General features: G+C 41.1%; 1 protein-coding gene across 6 annotated transcripts in view; it reads right to left on the bottom strand.

Annotated features, from left to right (window-relative positions):
* SLC38A9 (solute carrier family 38 member 9) overlaps positions 1–2,093 on the bottom strand; it is a 95,981-nt gene extending 93,888 nt beyond the window's left edge. The window contains exon 1 of one of the 6 annotated variants that reach the window (XM_069556520.1): positions 1,161–2,093. The gene's annotated coding sequence lies outside the window, so the exon portion shown is untranslated. The remainder of the gene's footprint in view (positions 1–1,160) is intronic. The other 5 variants (XM_069556519.1, XM_069556517.1, XM_069556521.1 and 2 more) reach the window with 5 other exon arrangements.
* Between the last annotated feature and the right edge of the window lie 11,732 nt (positions 2,094–13,825).

Raw genomic sequence — 13,825 nt, 5'->3', positions numbered from 1 at the left:
ATTTTTAACCTCTTAATGATTTTTTTTTTTTTTTTTTACTTTTATGGTCATCTCTCCTTAAAAAAAAAAAACTATAAATCATTATTTTAATTTGTAATTCATGCATTCCCATCCTCCTATGCTGTTTATCCTTTATTGTAACTATTCAGGTTATTATGAAAATCACAATGAACAGCAACTACTTTTATGTATGTAACTAAGATATGCAGCATTTAAGATTGAGAGAAGAAATCTAACCCTAAAGGTTCTCAGAGCTCTAGTGGGCACACAGTGGGAAAGGTGAACTTTATTTTTCTTCCAGTCAAAGAATCTATTGGTTACATTTTAGTTTGCTACCGATCTGTCATCTTAACATGAAGTTTGTAGATGTTTGTGATGCAAGGAGATTTTGTTCAAGTTAAAATAAGATTTCTTTAACCTATTGAAAAGTTTAACGGCTTCCCAGGTGGCCCTAGTGGTAAGGAACCCGCCGGACAATCCAAGAGAGGGAAGGGCATGACAACCCACTCCAGTATTCTTGCCTGCAGAATCCCATGGAGAGAGGAGCCTGGCAGGTTACGGCCCATAGGGTCGCAGAGTCTGAAACGAGTGAAGCAGACTTTGCACTCACGCATTGGAGTTTAAAGCCTTTCTTTCCCTTCAGGGGTTGCCTGGTTACCTTGCATATGACAGAGTAAAAAGATAAACGAAGGGGGAACAGGTTAGAGTTTGCTAATCTACTGATCGCACCAATAGATTAAGGGAAGGCTTGAGAGTCATGAAAATTAGGTTTCAGTCAAGCTGGTCAATAACTGGTTGTCTGGTGGTGAGCGAGTCAATTTCTTCATCTCGGTGGGCCTGACTTTCCTCATCTGGAAAGTCTCAACGCAGTTGATAGCAACTCTCAAAGTCCCCTTCTAGCTGTTATTCTAAGACAGGAAGATGTCAAGCCACCTACTATCAGGGCACTAGCTCTCACAATCGAGCCGGGGGTGGGGGTTGGGGAGAAGAGTGACAAGGACTTACTGGGATAGCCCTCACTCCCCACCCCTCGCCCCCGCCATCTGAGGTTAGGACCGCATCAAGGCATCAAAGGGGTTTCCTCCCCCCCCCCCCGCCCCCCAGCTCTCTCCTACTCCCATTCCTATAATTCTGCCAATTCTCCGCCTCCCTCTTCTCACCTGGGTGTTCACCCACTGTAACCATGCCTTTTCCTTAAGGCCTGGGCAGACACGACTCCCACAGCCCCTCGAGTTCTCCCAGCCACGGACTGAGTCCCCTGCTTTGCTCGCACCCGAACCCTGCAGGAGCGCGCGCCGGCCCTCCGGACAGGACTCCACGGGCCCCAGCTTTGGCCTCACCGCTCCCGCAAGAAGCCACCTTTCCGGCGCGTTTCACCAAAGAACTTCCCCGGGTGACAGCCCGCTCCGATGCAAGCTCAGTCGTTCAGGCCGCTTCTCCCCTGTTCCCTCCGCTACTTCCCCGGAGGTGAGTTTGCAAAACCCGCAACGTGCTCTACCTGAGCAGGCCAAGCCCAGAAACTCAGAGCGTTTGGCGGGAAGGAGGACACCCCTTCCCCAAGCTTCTCAACTTGCCACAGCGAGGCTTCTTGTCCCCTGGACAGGAAAAGGCAAAGGCCTAGGTCGCGGGGGCCGGCGGGGGATGGAGTTCTAAGAGCACCAAGCCGGCAGCCGCAGTCAAACCTCCCGCCTTCGCGGACTACAACTCCCAGAGGGCTCTGCGACAGCCAACACGCCTCCCGCCGCAGAGCCCAACCCTTCCTCTTCAGCTTCGGCTTTTGCTTGGGCTTGGGCTTCAGAAAGACCGGTGACCCGGTTAGGCAAATCGCTTCCCCCAGCCGCCTGACGTCCGCGCTGGAGTCTCTTGTCTGTCCGAGGCCCTTAAGGCGTCGAAGCGGAGGGACGCGATCTCCTGCAGTCGGTACCACCCCGGAGGCCACTGAGAAAGGGCTGATGTGATATTTCCATCTAGGGCAGACTTCCCACTGTCTCTTATCTCAGGATGTTCTGGCTGATGCTCTGTAGTCTCATCACGTGCTTGAACCCTATGGATACCAAGGGAAGCTGGCTTGAAAAAAGAAAATTGTTGGATTGGCACTTTTCCTTCCTTGTCTAGACACTTAGGCTTTTTCTTTTTTTTTTTTTTTTTTTTTTAATTTTTAACGTGTTGGCAAATTACTCACTAGCCGGAAAGGGGATTTGGGAGGATTTTAAGCACCCTCTCCCCATCCCTAACTTTCTCCCAGAGCCACCCCAAATAAACATATAACTAAGTAAAATTAATGTGCTTGTTATTAAAAGTCAGCTTAAGGTAAGCCTTCTGAAAAGCATATGGTGATACCTAAGCTCTTCTTATACAGGAAGCCAGTGACTTTTTTTTTTTTTTTTTTGGAAGCAAAACAACCAGGATAAATACAACAATGTAATATGTTAATGGAAAATGAAATAACCCAAATTTAACAAATATCTAATACTGAGTGCCAAGCATTTTACATGCAAAATATCTTTTAAAAATATTTTCTTTTATTATTTTTGGCTTTGCTGGATCTTTGTTGCTGTGCGGGCTTTCTCTAGTTGTGGAGAGCAGGGCTACTCTTCGTTGCAGAGGCTTTTCATTGTGGTGGCTTCTCTTGTTGTGGAGGACAGGCTCTAGGTGCGCTGGCTTCAGTATTTGTGGCGCTTGGTCTCAGAAGTTGTGGTGCATGGGCTTAGTTGCTCTGCGGCATGTGGAATCTTCCCTGACCAGGGATTGAAACTGTGTCCCCTGCATTGACAGTTGGATCATTATCCACTGTACCCTCACATTCAATATCTCTTTAAGTCTTTACCATGATTCTAGAAGTGTATATTACCCCTATTTTACAAATAAGGAAGCCATCCTAGAGAATTTAAGTGAGTTACCCAAGGCACAACAACTATTAAGCAGCAGAAGAGCTGGAAATCAGACTAAGGTCTTATTCCAAAATCTGTGCTCTCAAACACTGCCTCTGGTATTGAGGGTTTGACAAATACAAGGCAGGTGATGTGATGAATGTTGCCTTTAAGGTGCATGCTAAGTCACTTCAATAGCGTCTGATTCTTTGTGACCCTATGGACTGAAGCCCGCCAGGCTTCCCTGACCATAAGATCCTCTGGGCAAGAATACTGGAGTGGGTTGCCATGCCCTCCTTGCCTTTAAGGTAGATAAAAGTTATTTTACTAATGGTATCCTTATTTAAAAACTTTTGCAATTGCTCTTTAGATCAACATTACATTCTTCAGATCAACAGTACATTTCTTTTGATAACTCCAGTGATAGCAAAATGTTCTTTTTTTCTCTGCTTTTCAAGCTGAGAAAATATTTTTAGGCAAGGCTGAGAAGTGTAAAAGGAAATGGTATAGAATGACATCAGCAAAGATAGCTGAATAGGGAACTTGAAAATTGTCCCTCCCATAAAAGCAATGAATAAGCTGGCAAAACTGTCAGAATCAACTTTTTTGGGTACTCTGGAATCTAATAAAGAAAAATTACAGCAACCAGGGGAACGCTTAAGGAGAGACTGCTAAATTTTGGCAAGAGAGCTGTATGATCATCTCCAGCTTGTCTGTGGCCTTGAAGACAGCAGCCCACATTCCTGGCTTAGGTTGACGGTAACACAGAGGGCAACACGGACCTGAATCTAAAGGATTCCACAGCAGTCCAGTGCTAAGGAGTCCCTGCTTTTACTTCTGAGAGCCCTTGTTCAATTGCTGGTAAAGGAGCTAAGATCCCACAGGCAGTGCTGTGAGGGCAAAAAAAAAAAAAAAAAAAGAGAAAGAGAAAAAGAGTTGTAATTGTGTGTTTTGACCTATCTGGTGGTTCCCTAAAGGTTTGGCTCAAGGCTGTCCTGGAGCCTCCCCAGGACTGAGGCAGCTAGCTTCCTAGGCAGTGTTTGTCAAAAGGATTTAAAATATACTAGCCACTGCCATAAGGGTACAGTATAACAGATGAGACAAACAATAAGCAGGCCAAAAGCCTGGGAAGGAAGAGGCTGGGGGAACAGATACTTGGGGAATAAGGGTTTTGAAAAGCTTCCTCTTATTCTGGGAAATCTAGAAGGCCACATGCCTGCCTTGGTCTAGACACATACTCAGAAAAGACCTGAGAATACCCTGTCGACCTAAGCTCTCACTTCTGGTTGACTTTTAGAGTTGGTGCAAGGAGGAAGTGAAGACTACTGCAGAACTGTAAAGTATCTAACTAAGCATTGAAGGAGTGCCCCAATGACACAACTAATTGGCAAGCACTGGAAGAGTTTTTTTGAACCTTGTTTATTTTTATTTTTTGCTTCTAGGCATTTAATAAAGACATCTCTGCTAAATTACTAGTTGACCACCAAGCTAATGGAATGGAGTGATCATGCAACAAGGAAGGCAGACTTTATAGAATTAGCTGACTGGTAGTTAAATCTCCTTGAAAAAGACCCTGATGCTGGGAAAGATTGAAGGCAAAAGGAGAAGAGGGCAGCAGAGAATGAGATTGTTATTAGATAGCATCACCTACTCAGTGGACATGAGTTTCAGCAAACTCTGGGAGACAGTGGAGGACAAAGGAGCCTGGCATGCTGCAGTATATGGGGTCACAAAGAGTCAGACATGACTTAGCAACTGAACAATGGCAGTTAAGTCTAGAAGCTTGATCATATTTAAGCTTGATTTTTAAAATCAATTCTTTATAAGTGGTATTGTGTACTTCCTATCATATTAGGAAGCACATTTCTGGAAGTCTCATTTGCGATATTAAACTACTCAGTGGGCTCAAATATTTTCTCTTTCAAAATTCTCCTTTAGCTTTTCACCATTCTTTGATACGGAGAAAGCAATGGCAACCCACTACAGTACTCTTGCCTGGAAAACCCCATGGATGGAGCAGCCTGGTAGGCTGCAGTCCATGGGGTTGCTAAGAGTTGGACATGACTGAGTGACTTCACTTTCACTTTTCACTTTCATGCATTGGAGAAGGAAATGGCAACCCACTCCAGTGTTCTTGCCTGGAGAATCCCAGGGACAGGGGCGCCTCGTGGGCTGCCGTCTATGGGGTAGAACAGAGTCGGACACAACTAAAGTGACTTAGCAGCAGCAGCAGCAGCAGCCATTGATGATCATCTGCTAGATCAGAGGTTCATGTCACCTTTAGTGTCTGAGTAAATTTTTCTCAGTGTCCTTGTTTCCATTTACTAAGTAGTTAGGTCCAAACAAGGTAATATGTGTTTATGCCCTAACAATTTTAACCATTTAAATAGATATGTCAATTAAAAGAAAACTATTTTATTTTATTTTTAAAGAACCACAATTGCTTACTAATTGGGTGTGTATACCTATTGGGCACTGTGTAACTGCACAAACCTGGAAATCAGATGGGACATCACTATCTTCATGTCCTGTCCCACACTGGATTTTGCACGACACTTACTTGAGATCATAGCAACTGTTGCAAAGTCAATTTTCCAAAGATGTGATGTTAGCCAAAAGAATTAGCTTGATCTAATGTTAAAACTGTGAAGTATCTCAAGCTGGTTCACATGGCATCTGACAGATGTTGCCGTGTTTACTAGCATGTGAGATGAGTGCAATTGTGCGGTAGTTTGAGCATTCTTTGGCATTGCCTTTTTTTTGTATTGGAATGAAAGCTGACCTTTTCCAGTCCTGTGCCCACTGCTGAGTTTTCCAAATTTGCTGGCATATTGGCACTTTCACAGCATCATCTTTTAGTGTTTAGATTGTTACAAAATTATGCATATCCGCTGAGGCAGCAGCAGCTCAGGGCTTCCAGGTGGCACTAGTTGTAAAGAATCTGCTTGCCAGTACAGGAGATGCAAGAGACGGAGGTTCGATCTCTAGGTCGGGAAGAGCCCCTAAAGTAGGAAGTGACCACCCCTCCAGTATTCTTGTGTCGAAAGTTTCATGGACAGAGGAGCCTGGCGGGGGGGGCTATAGTCCATGGGGCTGCAAAGAGTTGGACATGACTAAGCACACACACACAGCAGAATTCCCATCACATTCAACATTCCTCAGACAGCTGCCTCAACTCCGGTGAAGTACTTTGGTTAACTGTCCTTCACATAACTCTTTTACCTTGTAATAACCTTAGCCTGATTATTTCTCTTCTCTCTGTCACTCATCAAGTACCTCATGACTGCTTAATACTGATGGATCACCCCCTGAATTCTTATAATGATCTAAAGGAAATTCCACTGTGTAATATTTCTTTCTCATGATTTACTGATGGTTCTTATTTGAAAGGTGACAATGGAAAATATTGTGTTGGGTATGCTGTAACAATTCTTTTTGATGTTGTTGAGGCAGCATCTTTATCCATAACTACTTCAGCCCAATACACTAAATTATATGCTCTTACATGGGCTTGTACTTTAGTCAAGGACAAAACTGCCAATATTTATACCGTTAGTAGACATGTTTTTGAAGTAGTTCATGATTTCAGAATGTGGAAACAACATGGCTTCCTTCTTCCAGTGGAAGTAAAATTTTAAGTGTTCGTTATTTAAAAACTGTGGTTTGGACCAAATAATAATCCAGTCCTGCTGAAGAGTCTAAAATTCCCACTCTTCACTACTATATATGAATTAAACAATTAGTATACTGACAAAATAATAGCCTTCATGAATCAATACTGGTGGGGAAACAACAAGGCTGCAAAAAGTGCCTACCTCACTTGTCTCACTTGTTCAAAATACAAACCTGGGAAGCTGGTTTGTATTACATCCTGGACGATTTAAATTGCATTGTGGACCATCTGAGGTCTGGCAGGTGGATTTCATACAAGTTCCTCCATCTAATGCATATAAGTATGTTTTAGACATGGTTTATATGTTTTCACACTGGACTGAATGAAGCCTTTCTTTGAAGACAGACTACTACTTCTTCTGTGGTTAAAGTCCTTTTGAAAAAGATCACCCCTACCTGGGGAACTCTTCTAGAACTATGAGGAGCCCATCTTATTGGCCAGGTACTTTGACAAGTCTGTGCTGTTTGGCCGGCTTTATATCACTTTCACTGTGCTTACCATCCTTAGTCCTCTGGTTTAGTCTAACACACGAAGGGTGTTGTTAAGATTCAATTGGCAAAATTCAGAGAGGCCTAAAGCCTTGCTATGATTCCTCTAAATCTCACATCCATTCCTTTTGGAATTTATAAGCTCTTAGATATAGTCACAATATATCCAGTGAACTTGGCTCCTGCTTCTTTTGATGCACAACTGATAAAAGGAGAGGAACTCCAGTATTGCAAATGCATAATGGCTTCTATTAAAAATAACCATGTTTTGGTAGATCAGTCTTTTCAAATGGCACCCTTGGGGGACAAAGACCCTAAGTGTCATGACTTGCAACTTGGAGATTTCATTTATTAGAAAAGATACATCCAGAAGAATTCTCTCCAGTCTTGTTGGAAAGCCCTTTATTGAGTACTCCAAACAACCTTTGTGCCTCCAGACACCAAAGAATAAACTCTTGGATTCCTGAGCTACACCTAAAGAAAGCACCAAACCCTGACTGAAACTGCACGTCGTCTGGTGACATGAAAGTGAAGATTTTCCAGAATTGAAGCAGATGACATCTGATGAGACAACTTTCCCTAGATATGTAGACCAGGCCTGTTGGAAGTTTGCTGCCAAACCTTTGATGATGGCATAATACTTCAGAAGATCTCTGATATAATTATTTTGATAACAGGACTTTAGATAAAAAGTGCTTGACAGTCTTCCCTCCTTCCCCTCCTTGTTATTCATATTTGACATTAATGGGTTTCCAATCTAACGTGAGACACTATGCCCAGTAATGGTCCTTTGTGACATTGAGGGACAAAAAGCTGTTAAAACGAGAAACCCTGACTCTTGATCAGCAATGCTTTCAGAGAAAAATCCTGATCAAAAGGGGAAGATGTAAAAAATTAATGAACAGAAACCTCAGTTAAGTAGAGTTGGGAGACCAGAAGGGGGAGCTCTTGTAACCTGTGATGATAATAGAACCCAACAGGAAGAGGAAAGACTCCTTTCCTGACAAGGACTCAGTGAAAAGCCATGAGCTGTTTGTTTTAGTCATGATCTTTATGTTTGTGCACTGGACTGAAGACTTTCCTTGAAGACAGACTACCTCTTCTGTGGCTAAAGTCTTTTTAGAAGTGGTTATCCCTACCTGGGGAACTCCTCTAGAGCTATGAGGAACCCATCTTATTGGGCAGGTACTTTGACAAGCCTTTCTCCTTTCTATAAAAGTGTTCTCCTTCCTTTGCCATGCCAGGGCTTGCATGTGGGTTGGGATGGCTGCCGACCCCAAACTGCAGCTCTCTTCTGATCCTGAATAAACAAATCTTTGCTGGAGAAATATTTAGCAGTGTTTTTGTTTCAAGTCAACATTAGTCTATGTGCTAGCATGTGTACTGCTGATGGGTTTGTCATAGTTGCTAAGTTTTTTTAGTGGGCAGAGTAAGGAAGTCTTTGTGTTGTAAATTTTTTATTTTTTTTTAAGGAGATAATATATCATGAGTTCATACTGATATTTCTAGTTCAAATTTGAGAGTATAGGGTTATTTCTTAACCTCTGCTTTTCTTTTTCAATTTCTTTTCTCTCACACTGAAAAATCTTACTTCTTAAACAATAATAACTTAATTATGTACCAGTTTATTACTGACAATATGAACTACAGAATTGGTGGATTTTATGCAGTATTGTTTGCCTTATGATATATCTCACTAGGGACATATGGTCAAATTACTATATTTTAAAGCATTTGAAATACATTTCTGTGTGGTTAAGCCACTAACTAAATACACATTTAAGTGCATTTGTTTTTTTTGCATTAACTTTAAAGATTGCCTTTTTAAATTTTGATTTGATTTAGTTTTATAATTTTGTATAACAATCACATGGTTTCACAATCAAATCCACTCATTCAGAGAAGTCTGACATTCTTCTCCTTCTTCACCTATTCTCTCTTAGTCATTTTATAATTTTTGGCTTATCCTTCCATTAAAAAATATATAAGCAGATATATCTCTTTAGATAGAAGCCAGCATACTTGACCTAACAGACTTGACTACACTAAAGCCTGTGACTGTGTAGATCACGACAACCTGGAAAATTCTTAAAGAGATGGGGATACCAGATCACCTTACCTGTCTCCTGAGAAACCTGTATGCAGGACAAGAAGCAACAGTTAGAACTGGACATGGATCAAAAGACTGGTTCAAAATTGAGTATGTCAATATCAAGGATTATATTGTCATCCTGCTTATATAACTTCTGTGCAGAGTACATCATGTGAAATGTCAGGTTGGATGACTCATAAACTAGAACCGAGACTGCCTGGAGAAATATCAACAACCTCAAATATGCAGATAGTACCACTCTAATAGCAAAAAGTAAAGAGGAACTAAAGAACTTCTTGAGGAGGGTGAAAGAAGAGAGTGAGAAGGCTGGCTTAAGACGCAACATTCAAAAAACAAAGATCACAGCATCTGTTCCCATCACTTCATGGCAAATAGATGGAGAAAAAATGGAAATAGTGCCAGATTTTTTCTTTGGCTCCAAAATCACTGCAGACAGTGGCTGCAGCCATGAAATCAAAAGACACTTGCTCCTTGGAAGAAATGCTGTGAACAACCTAGATAGCATATTAAAAAAAAGCAGAGACATCAGTTTGCCAACAAAGGTCCATATAGTAGAAAACTATGGTTTTTCCAGTAATCATGTAGGGATGTGAGAGTTGGACCATAAGGAAAGCTGAGCACCGAAGAATTGATGCTTTCAAATTGTGGTGCTAGAGGAGACTATGAGAGTCCCTTGGACTGCAAAGAGATCAAACCAGCCAATCCTAAAGTTAATAAACCCTGAATATGCACTGGAAGGACATTACATTGATACTGAGCCACCAAGAAAACCCCTGGTCACTTCTTTGAGTCTCATATTTTTATGTGACTCCTGTATGTATGAAATTAAAATTGTTTTTCTCCTTTTGTTTAATGTCAGCTTAATTATTGGGCCAGCCAAAAAGTCTACAAAGCAAGAAGGGAAAAGTTTTCTGCCCCTTCAACTACATGGGTGGATGTTTCGGTCTGCTATTGAAGGATTTTGGGCTTATTTCTGGTTAACTTTTAGTTCTGCCGTTAATAACTTTGTGGAAACAGTGACAGACTTTATTTTGGGAGGCTCCAAAATCACCTAAGATGGTGAATGTAGCCATGAAATTAAAAGACGCTTGCTCCTTGGAAGAAAAGTTATGACAAACCTGCTGCTGCTGCTGCTAAGTCACTTCAGTCATGTCCGACTCTGTGCGACCCCATAGACAGCAGCCCACCAGGCTCCCCCGTCCCTGGGATTCTCCAGGCAAGAACACTGGAGTGGGTTGCCATTTCCTTCTCCAATGCATGAAAGTGAAAAGTGAAAGTGAAGTCACTCAGTCGTGTCTGACTCCTAGCGACCCCATGGACTGCAGCCTACCAGGCTGCTCCGTCCATGGGATTTTCCAGGCAAGAGTACTGGAGTGGGTTGCCATTGCCTTCTCCATGACAAACCTAGACAGTGTATTAAAAAACAGACACATTACTTTGCTGACAAAGGTCCATCTAGTCAAAGCTATGGTTTTTCCAGTAGTCATGTATGGATGTGAGAGTTGGACTATAAAGAAGCTGAATGCCAAAGAATTCATGCTTTTGAATTGTGGTGTTGGAGAAGACTTTTGAGAGTCCCTTGGGCTTCAAGGAGATCAAACCAGTCAATCGTAAATGAAATCAATCCTGAATATTCATTAGAAGGACTGATGCTGAACTGAGGGTCCAATACTTTGGCTACCTGACATGAAGAGCTGACTCATTAGAAAAAACCCTGATGCTGGGAAAGACTGAAGGCAAGAGGAGAAGGAGATGATAGTTGAATAGAGGAGAGGATGTGATAGTTGGATGGCATCATTGATTCAATGGACATGAGTTTGAGCAAGCTCCAGGAGATGGTGAAGGACAGGGAAGCCTGGCATGCAGCAATCCATGGGGTTGCAGAGTTGGACACAATTGAGCAAATGAACAGCAGATTTGTCCTTTTATATTTTTGTTAGTGTATCTTTGAGATAAATTCTAGAAGTAGGATTATAGGATCCAGGGGTAAATGCACATGTGATTTTGCTAGATGTTGTCAAATTCCCTTCCCTCAAGGTTTAGGCCGTGGAACATCCCCAACAGTGATGTAAGAGGGTGCCTGTTACCTCGAAGCTTCTCTAACAGGGTTCATTATCAACATATGCACTGATGAATGTATCTAATATATACTAAGCTATTAAATAAATACACTAAAATGACTATCAAAATGAAAATTGTCTATGAGTTGCCTAAAATCAGTGGTATGAGTACCACACATTCATAAACACTGCCTTAGCCATTACTTGAAAAATAGTTATTTTGGCCCCTCTGAACCCTGCTTGGTATGCTGAAAACCCCTGTCCAAGTTGCTTTCTTCCTTAGATGTTTCACTAGTACAAGATGCGCTAACTGTCTGAGACATTATAACCCACTCCACCTTGTTTCTGTGTTGATTTATAGGGCTCCAACCTGGAGTATTTAATTTTTTTTAGCCTATTGTATGCTTATGCACATAATATAAATATTCTCAATATTTATAATACTTAAAGATGAACATCTAATTCTCCCCCACGTGAGGTAATCCATTTTTGTACTGTTTGTTGTTGTTCAGTCAGTAAGTCGTGCCTGACTCTTTAGTGACACCATAGACTGTAGCCCACCAGGCTCCTCTGTCCATGGGATTTCCCAGGCAAGAGTACTGGAGTGGGTTGCCATTTCTTTCTCCAGGAAGTCTTTGGACCCAGGGATTGAACCTATGTCTCCCGCATTGGCAAGCAGGTTCTTTACCACTGAATCACCAGGGAAGCCCCACGTACTACTGGTAGATTAAAAGAATTTTTAATAGAGTTGACATGGTGCAAGGCACAGTACACATCAATTAAAAAATCATTACTTGAATAATGTGGAAAGAATGCTAAGAACATAAAATCTCTATCAGTCATCTTTATATGCATTACTTTGAACTAACTACATTGATTCCAAACTGGGAGACAGCTTTGAGGAAAATCTTCTCCTACCTTATTATAGGGGATTTAGGGAATTTGGTGGAGAAGGAACTGGCAACCTACTCCAGTGTTCTTGCCTGGAGAATCTCAAGGATGGGGGAGCCTGGTGGGCTGCCGTCCATGGTGTCGCACAGAGTCGGACACGACTGAAGCAACTTAGCAGCAGCAGCAGCAGGGAATTTGGAGAAACATTACATAAGCTTTCCAGGGAATCTTTTGAGATAAGAATGTTAAGGTTTAAATTCCATTGGTCATTGCCATTCTTGTCACTAGAATGTTCCTTGAGAAGCTAATTTTACCTGGAACATTTAGCATAATACCTGGCATACAGTAGGTGCTCATTTAAAGCCTATTTAACTAATGAATGAATCCATGCCTTTTCCATACATTGTGATTTATTACTACCAGTAACTTAGGATCTGTTAGTGAGAACAAGAAAATAGAATACTCTTGCCTGGAAAATCGCATGGATGGAGGAGCCTGGTAGGCTGCAATCCATGGGGTCGCTAAGAGTCGGATAGGACTGAGCAAATTTACTTTCACTTTTCACTTTCATGCATTGGAGAAGGAAATGGCAACCCACTCCAGTGTTCTTGCCTGGAGAATCCCAGGGACGGGGGAGCCTGGTGAGCTGCCATCTATGGGGTCACACAGAGTCGGACACGACTGAAGTGACTTTCTTGAGACACCCATTAAGGAGCAAGTGTTTACTAAACCGTGCTTGTCTTTTTTCACTGTTTATGTTCAATTTTTGAATTGCATGATTTTTATCCATTGTTTATCCTTTACTCAATACTGAACTTTAGTTCTCATCAGAATGCACTTTTTCTTAACCAGGAGCTCTCAAGGATTATATTGAGTGTTTCATAAAGGAACTATTTCATTGCAATACCTGAAAGCACAAAAATTTCTTCTAGAATTAACAGCAGATAATGTTTGCCAAGTGTTTTTAAAAATAAATGCTCATTTTAGAAAATATTTCCAAGCTTTCCATTCCTAAAATAAAAAATCTAGTTGGTTATCATTCTATTTACACAATTTCGTATCTTGTTATTTTCACTTAATACATATTTTCCCACAACATAAAAAATGTTGAAAGAACATTCAATTCAAAGTGAGTAAAAATACATCAGAAGAAACTGTGTACAAATTCAGAGCATCAGAAAGAGTGTTGGTAACTCTCCCCCATAGATATACAGTTGAAAGTATAAGATGCCTCAAGAGTATGATGTAAAAATTTTGTTTAAAAATAGAAATTATTAAAAATGAAAAAATAAAAATTATAAAAATATTCTGGTTTCACTTTTGTTAAATGTAATCTTTTAAAGATAATTTACCTTGATAATAGTCTGACAACTAACTAAATAAATCTGCTAACTAAATAAATCCTTTTTAAGGATTCAAAGAAAATAAGTATTTTTAATTAAAGAGACCAATAATGATGGTTCTAGAGATGGAAAGTATAAAGTGTTCCATAAAGTACCTCAGCCTCTATGCCTGAGTGTCAGACTGTTTTGGGACTTACATTTCTGAACTATTTAGGAATTTATTAAAAGATTCAGAGCATGGAAAATGATGAAAATAAAGCCAAAAATAAAAATGGTATTTTTTCCAGCGGTCTGTTGTTACGCCTTTCGGAGGGATGGGAAAATATGGAAAGATTTTCCTGACTTTTTGTGGGACAGAACAAACACTAACTGGTTGATGAGTGGAAG

This window comes from Ovis canadensis, chromosome 16 (assembly GCF_042477335.2).
Source record: "Ovis canadensis isolate MfBH-ARS-UI-01 breed Bighorn chromosome 16, ARS-UI_OviCan_v2, whole genome shotgun sequence".
NCBI lineage: Eukaryota > Metazoa > Chordata > Mammalia > Artiodactyla > Bovidae > Ovis > Ovis canadensis.
The sequence above is the reverse complement of the archived record's forward strand: the minus strand, read 5'-3'. Positions and strand labels throughout refer to the sequence as shown.